This window comes from Strix uralensis, chromosome 2, assembly GCF_047716275.1.
Source record: "Strix uralensis isolate ZFMK-TIS-50842 chromosome 2, bStrUra1, whole genome shotgun sequence".
NCBI lineage: Eukaryota > Metazoa > Chordata > Aves > Strigiformes > Strigidae > Strix > Strix uralensis.
Window position 1 is genome coordinate 56,694,760 of NC_133973.1, and position 12,706 is coordinate 56,707,465.

The window sequence follows — 12,706 nt, forward strand, 5'->3', positions numbered from 1 at the left end:
TTTTGCAGTCTCCATTCGATGAAGAGCTGATAGTGCTACATGGCAAAATACAGCAGAAGCTGAAGTTGCACATCCAGTGCAGTTTGCTGCCTTCAAAAAGGAGCACAACAAATGTATTATTCTGCACAATGACAAAGGGAATCTATCTACCAAAAGAAAATCCCCTTTGTTTTCCTGAAGATGATGTCAAAGGATATTTTCCAAGTATTTTTAATGCCTAAGGGAAAAACGTTGCTGCTTTGCTCTATCAATAATTTATTGCAGGTATGGGAAAGTTGTGTTTCAATAGGAAAAAAAAAATAATCACGTACGATGTTACCACATTTTTCAACCCAACAAAATTATTATTTTATGTAACAAAAGACATTCTAAACCCCAGACACAGTAGTAAGAGGTTAAACTGAAACTAAGAATTAGGAGTTTAAATGCAATTTAGGTCAGTAAATGCAATCACTTTTTGAATTGCAGTGATGTATAGAGCAACCGTTATATATTAATGGACAACACTGCTTCTTAAAAAGCCTTGTTTCACCCTCCAATGACAAAGAGTCAATAAAACTCAACATTTAATTAGACAAAAAGTATTTTGATGAGTGTATACATATATACAATTATTACATATTACTAGCGCTACTCGTCTGTTCATGAACAGGCCACGAGCCATGTCATCTCAGCATCAAGAGGCACAGCTTTGTCCACGTGTTTAGTGTACTACGGTGTAACTTCTCATAGCAAATGAGTAAAATTAAATAGCCAAGCCAAACTGTATTTATGCAATGCACTTAGCTAAAATATTAAAATAATTGATTCTTCATATTACAGTACTATTGTCATGATTTTGCAGAGCGTGGGTTCTTGGCATAAAATTCTGTTGTAAATTCATAGAAAATTATGAATCATTATATGTACTCCAATTTAAATAGGACAAGCAGACACGTATTGATTGTCCACACTACAAATAGAGAGGGTCAAGAAACGGGGTTAAACACCGTGATGCCACTTTTATTCCATAAAGTTAACAAGATTATACAAATAGAAGCCAAATCATCAGATGCACCTAACCCCAAGCCTCTTTTCCTACTGCAGTCATACTAGTAACCCAGAGTAAAGAAAGGGACTGGTGGCTGGGACTTGGACAGAGGATTACAGAGACAATATAACAGACTGCATGGACACCCATATCCTCTTCTCTCCTCAAACAACAAATTAAGAAATCCAATACCTGCAGCTAGAGTCCGTTATCTTTAAGGTATCAATATCATTTAAACTAAACACAAATATGCACAAGAAAAGCAATGCAAGACGCCTGTGCTCCTTAACCTCAAAACAGGTCATGTACCCGGAATTAAACTTGCTTTCAGTTAAGCTAGCAGAAGCAATTTTATATTTCTATGGAATTAGCAAACATTAGTCACTATAATTTATAAATCTCCATCTAGCATAAGATCTCTCTACACAAGGAGAAAACTGGTAAGAAAGGATGAGCTGTTCTTATGAGATTGAACATCCTTCTTTGATTCCCCCTAGGCTTTTACACAGTCCTAACTTCGGGGGGCTTCTTGTGTTTGTAAAACAGAACACTGTCAGTCATTCTTAAATTAAATTCCATTACATTAATAACCGGACTGCCACAAAAAAAAAAAAAAAAAAAAAAACCTTTAAAATATTCTCTTGTCTACCAAGGAAAAGAAAAATAACCTAAACCCCATTTTTCACCTTTGAACATTTGTTTTCGGTACCATTAAACTGACAGATTTTGTATTGACAGGAAGGCTGCTATTCCTATGTAGAGCTGTAGTTCCAATGTTTTTGTTTAATTTCAACCAACTTGTCCAAGTAGGCCATTTGGTAGAAACCTATAAATGGCACCCAGGGGGTCTGGGTTCTTGCTGTAAAGAGGTCAGCTATTTCCTCCTAACTAAAAATAGGCAAGAGGAGGGAGGGGAAGAGGGAACGGAGTTTAATTTAGCAGCTGAAAAAGGGTTTACAAAATTACTTCCATCTTGCCTCATAATGAAGATAATGAAAAAAAGAATCTGCCCTCAAGAGTTACAAAACCTTGATTGTTTTATAGGCAGGCTGGTGTACATAATCTAAAATAATACTAGGAATTAAAAGAGTAATAGCAAAGAGGATCCAGGGTACAGATCGCACGTTGCGAAGGCGAAGGGACGCCCGCACCGTCTTTGCGGAGAGCAGCCAGATTTATCGCCAGCAGCGCTGCCAGGTGTTAACAACTCTCCTCTCTCCTACCAGCTGAGGTCACACTGTTGTCCCCCAGATAAGGCGCTACAATCAGCTGCTGTTCCCCTGAGTCATTTTTTTCCACCATTTACCCTCCTGGCTTTTTGTCTCCCTCACTTACTCACATTACAACCTTTTCTGGGCAAGAACCGTCATCTACAATATTCCCAAAACGGCCCTGATTTGAATGGGGGCCCCTTGGCACTACTAAAATATAAACATCGGTTCAATACTGACTACAGCATGAATTCTAACACTGGACTCTAACGGTAGCCAACAGAAAACAGCAAGAGCTAATGGCACCAAAGCACACACCCACACGCTGTCTACGGCCATCACCAGGCTAAAGCCCTAGGATGGGTTTTCCAGTCTCATCTCCACGATGAACCAAACTTAGCGTATCGCTAAATCCTAAGCGTATCACACTGCTGCCTTATCTCATCTACCGACAAACAATATCCCATCCGCGCTGAAGGACGTTCTCCTCTACTCCTTCAAAGCTCAGGGCTGTAGGCCTTTAATGACCGCCACTGCCGGAGCAGTCTCTGTTCAGGAAGCTCCTCCAGGAGGCATGGCACATTAGACACATCAAGCAGACAACAGGTCTGCTTCTGGCCCCGTCGTCACGGAAATGGGAAAAGCCCATCTGTAAACCGGTGACCGGACAAAACCTGGGGAAACTGGCGGAGCAGAAGCCTGACAATTCCAGGTGCAGACATGTCCCCCTTCTCTATCAAGGATTTAATTTGGTTTTGCTCTTCCGATACTCTTATTGTGGAGGATACTTGCCACCCACTGAAAAGAAGAACAAGTAGCATAACTCATAGCAGTGGCATGGCAGGGGACATTGGAATTATCTTACTTAATCGGGTGGAGGAAGGGCGGAGGATGTATTCAGATGACAATTTATCTGCAGAGGGTTTCTGTTTTGTGCTTCGAGACTTGGACAGTTGTGTAGTTGCCAGTGTTTACACGCGTGTGTAAATTTTAATCCTCTCTGCTTCTGAAACACACTTTTTCATCTTAGGGGAAGAAAAAACAACCTTGGTCTTGCTGAGCTCACTGAAGGTGTTAAACTGAGACGACTACAGCAGCTCTGCTCAAACCTCCACCGGTTTCACCATTATTGCGTGTAGCCCAAGAAAGGTTTAACGTATTTTTAATGTGATAGCATCCTCCCCCTCTCGCTTTCCTTTTTCCTCCCACTCCTCTACAAACCTTCTGTGGGAAAGCTTCCCTTTTTTACTATCACTGTCGTTGAAACGTTGCAACTATTATCTGTAATTGCTTAAAAAAAAACAACAACAAAAAAACAAACCAACGCCAAAACACACTAGGACAATTTTGCTCTCTTGCCAACCAGATCTGCTATCACAGAAAGAATATATTTACTTCAAAACCTGCCCAGTGCCTCTGTATATGACAGTACACTAACTGCAGGACAGGAAGAGGCCTAAATCCAGCATGTGCAGCCACATGGTAACCAAGGTATATTATGTTAAGTCTTGTGCATGCCACACGAGCAGTCTCAGTTAAAGGATTGCTAATAAATGGGCTAAGGAAGAAAGATATGACGTTATATTTGTCACGAGTAAAGACCCTGTATTTATTACCTACAATCAGATCTCCCTCTGGCACAATATATTTATTTTCATACTATTAGCCTAAAACACCAGTCTTGAAATTTTAATTTTACACTCCATTTTATTCAAACCATCACTTGAGGAGCGCTCTTTTCAGTGGAAACAGCCCGCTTCCCCTCCCCCACCAACACACACACACACACACACACACACACACACACATCTACACTTCAAGACTTGTGCGTAGGAAAAACGCCGTACAAATCCTCGTGAAGAACAGCAAAAGACATGTTAAGACAACATAAAGGGAAGCCTTTATTCAGTCTAAACACCGAGTTTGAGAAATTAATATGCGAGCCTAACTTTTAGGGTGTGGCTTTGTGTTTTTTCCCCTTTCTGTGCCGTGCAGGATGTCTCCCCGAGAACCCAACAACATATAATTAAATAGGTCAAGGGTCATTCGCTCGACATCACACCACGCCAATGCTTAGCCGCGCACAGCACCGAACCGAAGGATCAGCCCAACCGCTGCGATCAAACCAGCACCACAAAATGGGGAACGGGCTCCGCGAGATGACAGCAGCCGAGGGAACGGTGCCCACCAGCTTCCCGCCCGGCGGGCGGCTGCGCCCAGCGCGCAGCTCCCCGGCCGCTCCCCCCCACACCCCCCCGCCCCCCGAGGCCGCACCGGCGCCGGGCACGCCGGCCCGGGCCGCGCCGCCCTGCAACAGGTCTGCAACCCCGCTCCCCGCGCCGCCCTGCCCCCAGCGCCCCGTCCCCACCCCCCCGGGGCTCCCCCGGCAGCACCCCCGCCCCCCGGCAGCGCCGGTAACGGGGCTGGCAGCAGCACACAGCGCCGGGGGGGTGGGGGGATGGGGGGCGAGGGGGGGGGATTAACTTGTTTACCTACTTGGAAGTAAACTTCGATGTACGGGAGCGACCGGCCCCTCCGCCCGCTGCTGATTCAAGCCCTGGCGATGAATGGGATCCCCTCCCCCACCCGGGCTCTGCAAACTCCACACTTGAGCGTGAATACCTCGCATTTTTCCCCCCCGCGGGCATTTCTCTTTTTATTTTTTAAGGACAAAATACATTAAAATACTATCTCAGAAGTAGGGAGACGCTCCAGAAACTGCCCTCCCCCCCCAGGCCCCGGGGTCGCTCTGCTCGGGGGCAGCACACCCGCCACGGACACGACGGCAGCAGCCCCACACACATCGCCTCGGCCCAGCGCTCCCGCAAAAAAAAAAAAAAAACCAAAAAACAAAACCAAACCCAAACAGACCCCAAAACGCCCGGGTTCAACAAACTTCGTCATAACAGGCATCGGCTGAGCGACCCGACACCCCCATCCCACGCCACCCCCCCTCCCCGGGAGGGTCAGACCCGCCGAGCCAGGGCAGGCTGCCGAGGGGACGTGGGGGGCGGCGGGCCCCGGCCCCAGGCTGGGCTTGGGGGGCTGCGCCGGGGAAGGACGTTTGTCACCTCGGCGCGCGTAAGAGAAGGGGAGAGAGGAAAAAAAAAAAAAAAAAAAAAGAGATGGGAGGAAAAAAAAAAAAAGGGTCCCCAGGATGAATAATCCGCCTCGGAAACTCACCTCGCTCAGCGGGCGTTAAAGGCACAGCTCCCGCTCCCGCGGGCGGCGGGGGAAAGCCTCAACTTCTGCGGGCGGCGCTGGCGGAGACTTTCCCTCACTTGCCGCGCATGGTGCAACTCCTCTTCCCCCGGGGTCCCGGCCAGCCTGCGAGGAGACTGTAAATCCCCCCTCGCCGCCGCCGCCGCCGCCGCCGCACACGCCTCCTCCTCCCCCTCCGCGCGCACAGGCGGCACAAGGAAGTCCCGGAGAGTGGGAAGGGGAAAACGGAAAGTTTTGGGGCGGAATGGCGGTCAGGAGGTGCCGCCGCTCGGCGCGGCTCCACCGGCGGGGGGCGGTTGGCGGGGCCGGTGCGGGCGCGCGGCGGCGGCGGGAGCGGCGCTGAGGGGAACCGGCCGCGCCCGGGGCCCGCCGCCGCCGCCACCGCCGCCGGGCGGGCGGGCGGGAGGGAGGGGAGGGCGGGCGGCTGGGGGGGGCACCGGGGGGCGAGCGGCGGAGCCCGCCGCGGTGAGGAGGAGCGGGGAGGGGGGGGGCGAACCTGCCGCGCCGCGCCCTCCCACACCTGGGTCCCGCGCACCCTCACGCACGGGGACACGCAACTTGAGGCGCGGCGGGTGTCCCCCGCGCCGCCAACGCCCCCCGGGTGCCCTCGGGTAACTCCTGCCGCCCGCTTCCACGCGGTATTGTCAGTATTGTTGTGCGCTGGCACCCCCCGCCCCCCCCGCCGGTAACAGAAACCCAGTGACGAACCAAGCCCCCCCCGCCCCGCCCCGCCGAGGAGCGTGGCGGTAACCTTGTGCGAGCCGGCGGCGAGGCGCGGAGCCGCCCCGCGCGGCCGGGGGACACGCGCTGCCCACGGCTGCCCTCCCCCACGCACGTACCGCGCCCGCGGGCGCCCGGGCCCCCCCTGCACGCGCTCGCCGGCCCGGCGGCTGGCGGCGGCTACTGCCATCACCGGTACTAGTGTGGGGGGTGGCGGTGGCGGCGCGCGGCGCGGTGCCCCCGGCCCGGCCGGCACGAGGCCCGGGCCCCACGCGGGCCCATCCCGCGCACACGCGCCGCCACCGTGACGCTGTGTTTGGCACACCGAGGCGCCCCACGCGGGGCGCGCTCCACGGGCCCACGCTCCGCGGCCTGGCGCTGGGGGACGGCCGGGGCGGTACATGGGGGGGGGGGGGGGGCGGGGGGCTCTGCCGCGCCCCCCCCCGAGCGCCGGTGCAGAGCCGGGCTGCGGGCGGCACCCCCGGGCGCGGGGGGCGGCGGGCTGGCGCGGCCTCCATGGCTGTGAATCAGCAGAAACGGGCGTTATCGCTTCTCGGCGGTTAAACGCAACGCCCGGCGGGCAGACGCGCCGCTGCTCTCCGGCCTCCCGCCCGCCCCCCCCCCGCCCCGTGTCCCCGCCACCGGCCCCGCGCCGGGCGGATGATGCAACGCGGCCCCGGCTCCATGTGCTTCCCCTCCCCCGCCCCGGCCAAGCCGGGCGCCGCGCTGTTTTTTTTCCGCCTGGAGGGTCACCCGGCGGCTGATTGATTCTCCCTTCGCCCTGCTCAGTCATTCGGGCTTGGAAAGTAAATAACGAGTTGACATCATTACCGCGCTCCGCAGTGCCCCGCCGCGCCGTACCGCGCCGTCACGAGTAGCTGCGCACGGAAAATCCCCGCCGCCCCGGGCCCAGCCCCCGGGCCCGCTCCCCACCACGGCGGGGGCCGGGGCCGGGTCCCCCCGCCCCCGGCTCGTACCTCCGCAGGGCCGGTCGCAGGGGGACGCCGCAGTTTATTTTGGTGGTCGTAGCCCCGCCACCCTGCCCCCACCCCCGGTCTCATGGCTAGTGTCATGCAAATAATAAGATTATCCGGACGTTGCCTGGGTGCTTGCCTCGGTGGGCTCATCCTGGTGACAGCGAGACTCACTCGGCCTCGAAAGTCGTATTTATTACTGGATTTTTCCAAATGACCTTTCCACTTTTTTTTTTTTTTTTTTGGTCTTATTTTGACATTAAAGGGAATTTCATGCTTGTTATACATTTAGCCCAAAGCCGACGTATTTGCAGTCAACGAGAGTTCTTACGGAAAAATATGATGTCATCCAAGGCAGCACAACAAAGATCATTGCTACGTGCATCCATGTACGTGTTCAGATGAGAACTCTCGAAACACTGGGAAATGTTATCACAGGCTGACATGATTCATCAACGTATGCAGAGCCTAGAGATCGCAGCGCAAGGCCGTCAGCGCTTAGACAGACATACAAGCAAATGTCTCCCGTTCTAAATAAGCTCCCATTCGACTTACTTTTTTTCAAACGCAAAACCTACATTAGGTTTTTGTTACATTAAAATGTAGACAAACAAAACCCCCTCCAGATTTATAGTGAGTTGGCACTGAAGTTTTAGTTCTAGAGTTTTTCATTTGGTTGTGCTTTTTTTAAAGTCCTGTGGGCTTACAAGTGAGGGAAACTCATCAGAAAATGGTCCCAAGTCAAGCTTTGCGTAGCTTCCAAGGCTTGGTCGCCCAGCAAGGAGGCTGGGACCATTCCCACTCCTCCTGCGTGCTGCAGAGAGCGATGAAGCTCTCAACCCCTCCGTTAGGCCCGGTCCTTGCCACTCAGCCTGGCTAGGCCAGCTCAGCACCGCCAGCGGTGTGGCCACGGCCTGGGAGGGCTGCGGGGCAGGGAAGGACCGGGGCAGGGGGGATGCCCTGAGCAGCAGGCCCCAGTGAGGGGTAGCGGTACAGGTCTATCCCCGGTGCAGCCTTCCAAGCCCTGTGTTTGATTTTCCACTGCTGAGGAGCAGCACGTGCTCATCCTACGCTGCCTGGATGCTCTGGCCCCGTCCCTACCACTGCGTTCCAGCCTCCGGTTCAGAAAGGCTTCGGGTCCCAGCTGGGCAGCCGCACAGCTTGTCCCAGGCTGGCCAGAGACCGGCCATGCACGCTCTTCTCCCGAGCAGGCAGGGAGACTGGGCCAGGTGAGGAAAGAAGGTATTGTGATGGCAGGGAAATTGGGTTGCAGCATCACACGGATACAGTGAAAGTGACTTTTACTCTTTTACTCAACCACTGCCCATTACCAGCGCAGGCTGCCCATTACTGCTGGCAGCAGGACAAGCAGAAGAGGGCAAGCCTGAAGAGCCACGGCTGCCTACCTCTCCTCGCTTTCTGAACCGGTTCCTGCGTCTGGTCCGAACCGTCTGCACAGAGCTGTGTGCGAGCAGCAGGCATGGTCTCAGCTAAGCCAGGAAGCCAGGCAGGGTGCAGCTAGCCCCTGGGGAGACGAGGTTAAATATTGATGTAACACTTGCCGAGAGCTTAAAATGAAGTCTATCAAGGAAGGAGCTTCTTTCAGGCTATGCTCAGCTAAGGGGAGCAGCACAGAACCCATGAGAAAGACTTGGGGTTTTTTCAATTAAAATTAAAACCCAACTATAAAGCAATGGTAAAGATAGAAGAGTGAGTTGCTGCTCTGGCCATTACAATAATTTTGGCCTTTGTGTAACAGAACACCCCAAAGCGACCACGTATAAAAGAAATCCCCAGGTTTTAAAGAGTCTTATTTTTTCAGTTTCATGACCCGTGACGTGGCGATGGTGATCGGTGGCAGTGCTGTGGCCCTGCAGCTCCAAATGAAGGAAGCCAGAGTTGTGGTTTCTTGCCCTCATTAACATGGAAACCCAAACCTGAAACAATCAAAGTCGAGGGCTAGCAGGGTTGGCCTACTGTGGAGATAATGGGATCATAAGACAAAATATTTTGCATCTTAAAACATGAAAGCCGTTGTTATTTTTCTAGTGCTTCATCATTGTGTATTGTGTTGGTAACTGTTTCTAACTATGTTTTCCCCCCGCACCATGATTTTCTGTTCTCTGACTATGCAGATAAAAGCAAGTTCTCTCGAATAAGTGAATCATTCAAAAATAAATAATTGGTTCTACTTTTATGTCGTTGTAGTTAAATAATTATCCTCACAAAAAAAGTCTGAAATACAGATTAATTATTTACTCTTGTTACGAACTGTAAAAAATGTGGATCAACTAATTGGCTAATTTAGTTTTTAAGAGAATTAATATACAAACTTTTGATATGGTACCTCAAGACTATTTGGATACAGGTGCAGTATGCAATTCTTATGTTGCAATATGTAGATATTCTGTAAACTGAAATGTGACACGGTAGGCACTAGTTCTGCAACACTTAGAAATATGTTAAACATAAATACCTAGCTTTCTTATTATGAATTGTCCCTCCAGACAATTTGTGGTGGGAAAATAAAGACTTCTAGCACATTAGTAGTAGTAGTAGTAGCAGTAGTAGTATTTAACACTTCCATGGTGGCAAGATTTTATTTCTATTTTGTGAGCACCTTTACCGTATTTGGTATTTTTCAGATAAATGTTCTCATAGAGTCACTCGTGTGAGCGACTTCTCCACAGCATCAAAAAATGGTTTTTCATTTAACCACTTGTTAATACCAAGAGTTTCAATTTTAAAAGGAAATTCTGATTGACTAAGATATTTTCAGGAATTGAGAACATCACTGCTATTATTTTCCTTCACATATTACTTCATTGATGTCTTTGGACTAGACTGAAAGCCTTTGCTTAATTCACAAACACTTGTGCAAGCAAACCTCTTGAGTAAAACAACATTATCAAACATCAAAAAGCAAAGTGGGAGACCTTGTTTCAAGGTTTTTGGAAGGCAAAACTGTCAAAAATGTTTTGATTTTGTGAAGCAAGCATGGTCTGATCCTTTTTCTATCCTCTCTACCCTTTTTCTCTCCAGTTTGCTTCATGCGGCTTCTAATACCTGCACTTTATAGTTTTATTTTTCCATCCACCTTTTCGAGATGTGAAGATATAGATTCCTTGGGCTCTAACAGGAATTTGATCTAATCTAATAGGAATCTAATTGTTTCTGATAAGAATTTTGATGCTATTATGCTGTTGCAGAGGTTGCAAACCAGGATGCGTTATTCACAGTTTCTTGCCTGTCCCATTATACAATCAGTGCACATCTTCCACTGCTCAGAGGCAACTGCGTATTGGGTAAGCGTTATGCCGAGTGTATTTTTGCTTCTTTATATAAGATGATAAGGACGTATTCAGTGATTCTTCCAAAGTGCAGTTGCAAAAATCTAAATAAGTTAGGGCAACACTCCTATCTACTATATGGAATATATTGTTTAGTATGTGGAACATGTGTAATGGTTATTACTTAAGGTAAAATAAATCAGAAACTTTGATGTATGTAATCTACACTCCTCTGATCTATTTAGTGGGCTGACACGAAGGGCTGAGCTAGCTATATGGGTCCCTTAGGATCCTTAGATGGAACAGAGATTTTTTATGTTGCTCTAATTTACTCTTAGAGACAGTTTGGCCTCCTGCCAGTCTGGGATAGAAAGAAGAAGGAGGTGTTCATCTCTTTCCTTGTCTTCCCTCATCCATGCAGTGTTGCATGGTCCCAACTGTGCTGAATAAATGCCTGGGACAGCTTATGATTTCAAGCCTTTTTTCCTCCCATGAAAGATTTTAGAAAAGAAAGTAGTTCTACCTAGGATCTGGCTGCAGAGAATGAAATACCTAGAGAATTAACAGGATCAGATCTCCTGCGGAGAAGCCAGACTTATGCAGAGGTTGTTCTATGGATGTGAGAGATGTTAGCCATGCGTCATCTCCCTTAGTCACTCAGGTGTTCTGGAGCTATGTGAGTCCTGAGCTCTGTGACAGTGCTGTCAGATGTCTCCCCTTGTCCTGTAAGGATAATCTTACCCTCTGAGGCCAGCAGTAGGAACCAGGATGGGAACTAGGATAGGGAACTGGGAGCCTACCCCTGGAGAAGACCTAATCTTCCTGAAGAGTTCTTGTTTATACAGATTAGAGAAACAGCCCAGCAGGGACATTGTCAGGAAAGCCTCAGGGAGAGCCCAGTCCCTCTCACGAGGAGTGAAAATGCAGAAGAGTAAGCAAACAAGAGTTTCATAGAACAAGACACGTCTATGTCTAGATAAGCAAGTAGCTCAGCACAGGTGAGTAAGATGAAACAGTGGTTGTAAGGACCAAACATCTGCATTGCACTAGCATCAGCCTCCAGATGCCTCTCGGGGCTGGGGGTGCCTAGCCCCAGGATGGTCCTGCAGAGTGCCTGGCAGTGGTCAGCTGGAGCACCTTGGACACGCTCCTGAGGTGTAACAGTTGGGTTAGTTTCACCCAAAGGGAAACTAGTTCTCATGCTCAGAAACTGCTCTGCTCTGTGTACCAAAGCACAGCATGGGGGGAGAGTCAGGCGATTAATTTCAGAAGTGCACACCTGATTTAGACCAAGAGTGGTGTAGATGCAGTCTGCAATAGTTCCCTGTTCCTATTGACATTGCATTGTATAATATTTTACACTTTAAAAGGTTCCCCTTATTCAGTGCGATTACTCAGGATTTAAAGCGTGATTCACTGTTGCAAAGTGTAAGACATATGGATTGCTTCCTTTGCCCAATGCAAAATTTTTGGGTCAAGAATTCTAAAATGGCTTTTCTTTACAAAATCTCAATGGCTACTGAAGCACACAAGATATGCTGTATCGTTTCTAGATGTGAGCTGCCATTTTGGGAACAATGAATAGAGGGGTGAAGGATTCTGAAGAAACTCATATACATGATGCTAGTTAGAAAACTAACCTGACTGAGAGTGCCTCGTGTGGTGTCACGGCCAAAGGAACTGCTGTGATTAGTGGGTACACAGAAAGGGAACATGTAAGGAAGGAGAACAGAGGTTATTCTATCTCTTTGCTTGGCACTGGTGGTGTGACTACTACTAAAGTAGTCCCATTCAATTATCTGCACTTCAAGAAGGGTGATGATAAATAGGAGGGATTACAGAGAAAAATACTGATAATGATGAAAGGATTGGAAAATGGCTTATTTTTAAAGATAGTGATCTGTTTAACTTATCAATGAAGTAATTCAACCCTCTAGAAGAACCAATATGTAGGAAAAGAGCTATCAGAGGACTCTTCAATCTATCACACAATCCTAGGAAGATCTACTGCTTGAAGTTACAAAGCAGCAGGGTTTTAAGGACAGAGAAAATGAACCAGTGAGACAGCTGGTGTGGATATTCTCTAACTGAAATCTTACATCAAGCACAGCTACCGAGTCTCAAAGGCATCAAGAAGCCCTAAGGCCCACATTATGATCATACATCATCAGAATAAACTATTGCAATGGTGCTTTCTAGCCTTAAAATCTGCAAATACAGACTTCTGAGTATTGGTGGTTTTGAGAAGCCAAAAGTCTG

General features: G+C 49.2%; 1 protein-coding gene across 7 annotated transcripts in view; it reads right to left on the reverse strand.

Annotated features, from left to right (window-relative positions):
* TBL1X (transducin beta like 1 X-linked) overlaps positions 1–5,799 on the reverse strand; it is a 201,189-nt gene extending 195,390 nt beyond the window's left edge. For all 7 annotated transcript variants that reach the window (XM_074858851.1, XM_074858852.1, XM_074858842.1 and 4 more), the window contains exon 1: positions 5,425–5,799. The gene's annotated coding sequence lies outside the window, so the exon portion shown is untranslated. The remainder of the gene's footprint in view (positions 1–5,424) is intronic.
* Positions 5,800–12,706: the final 6,907 nt, after the last annotated feature.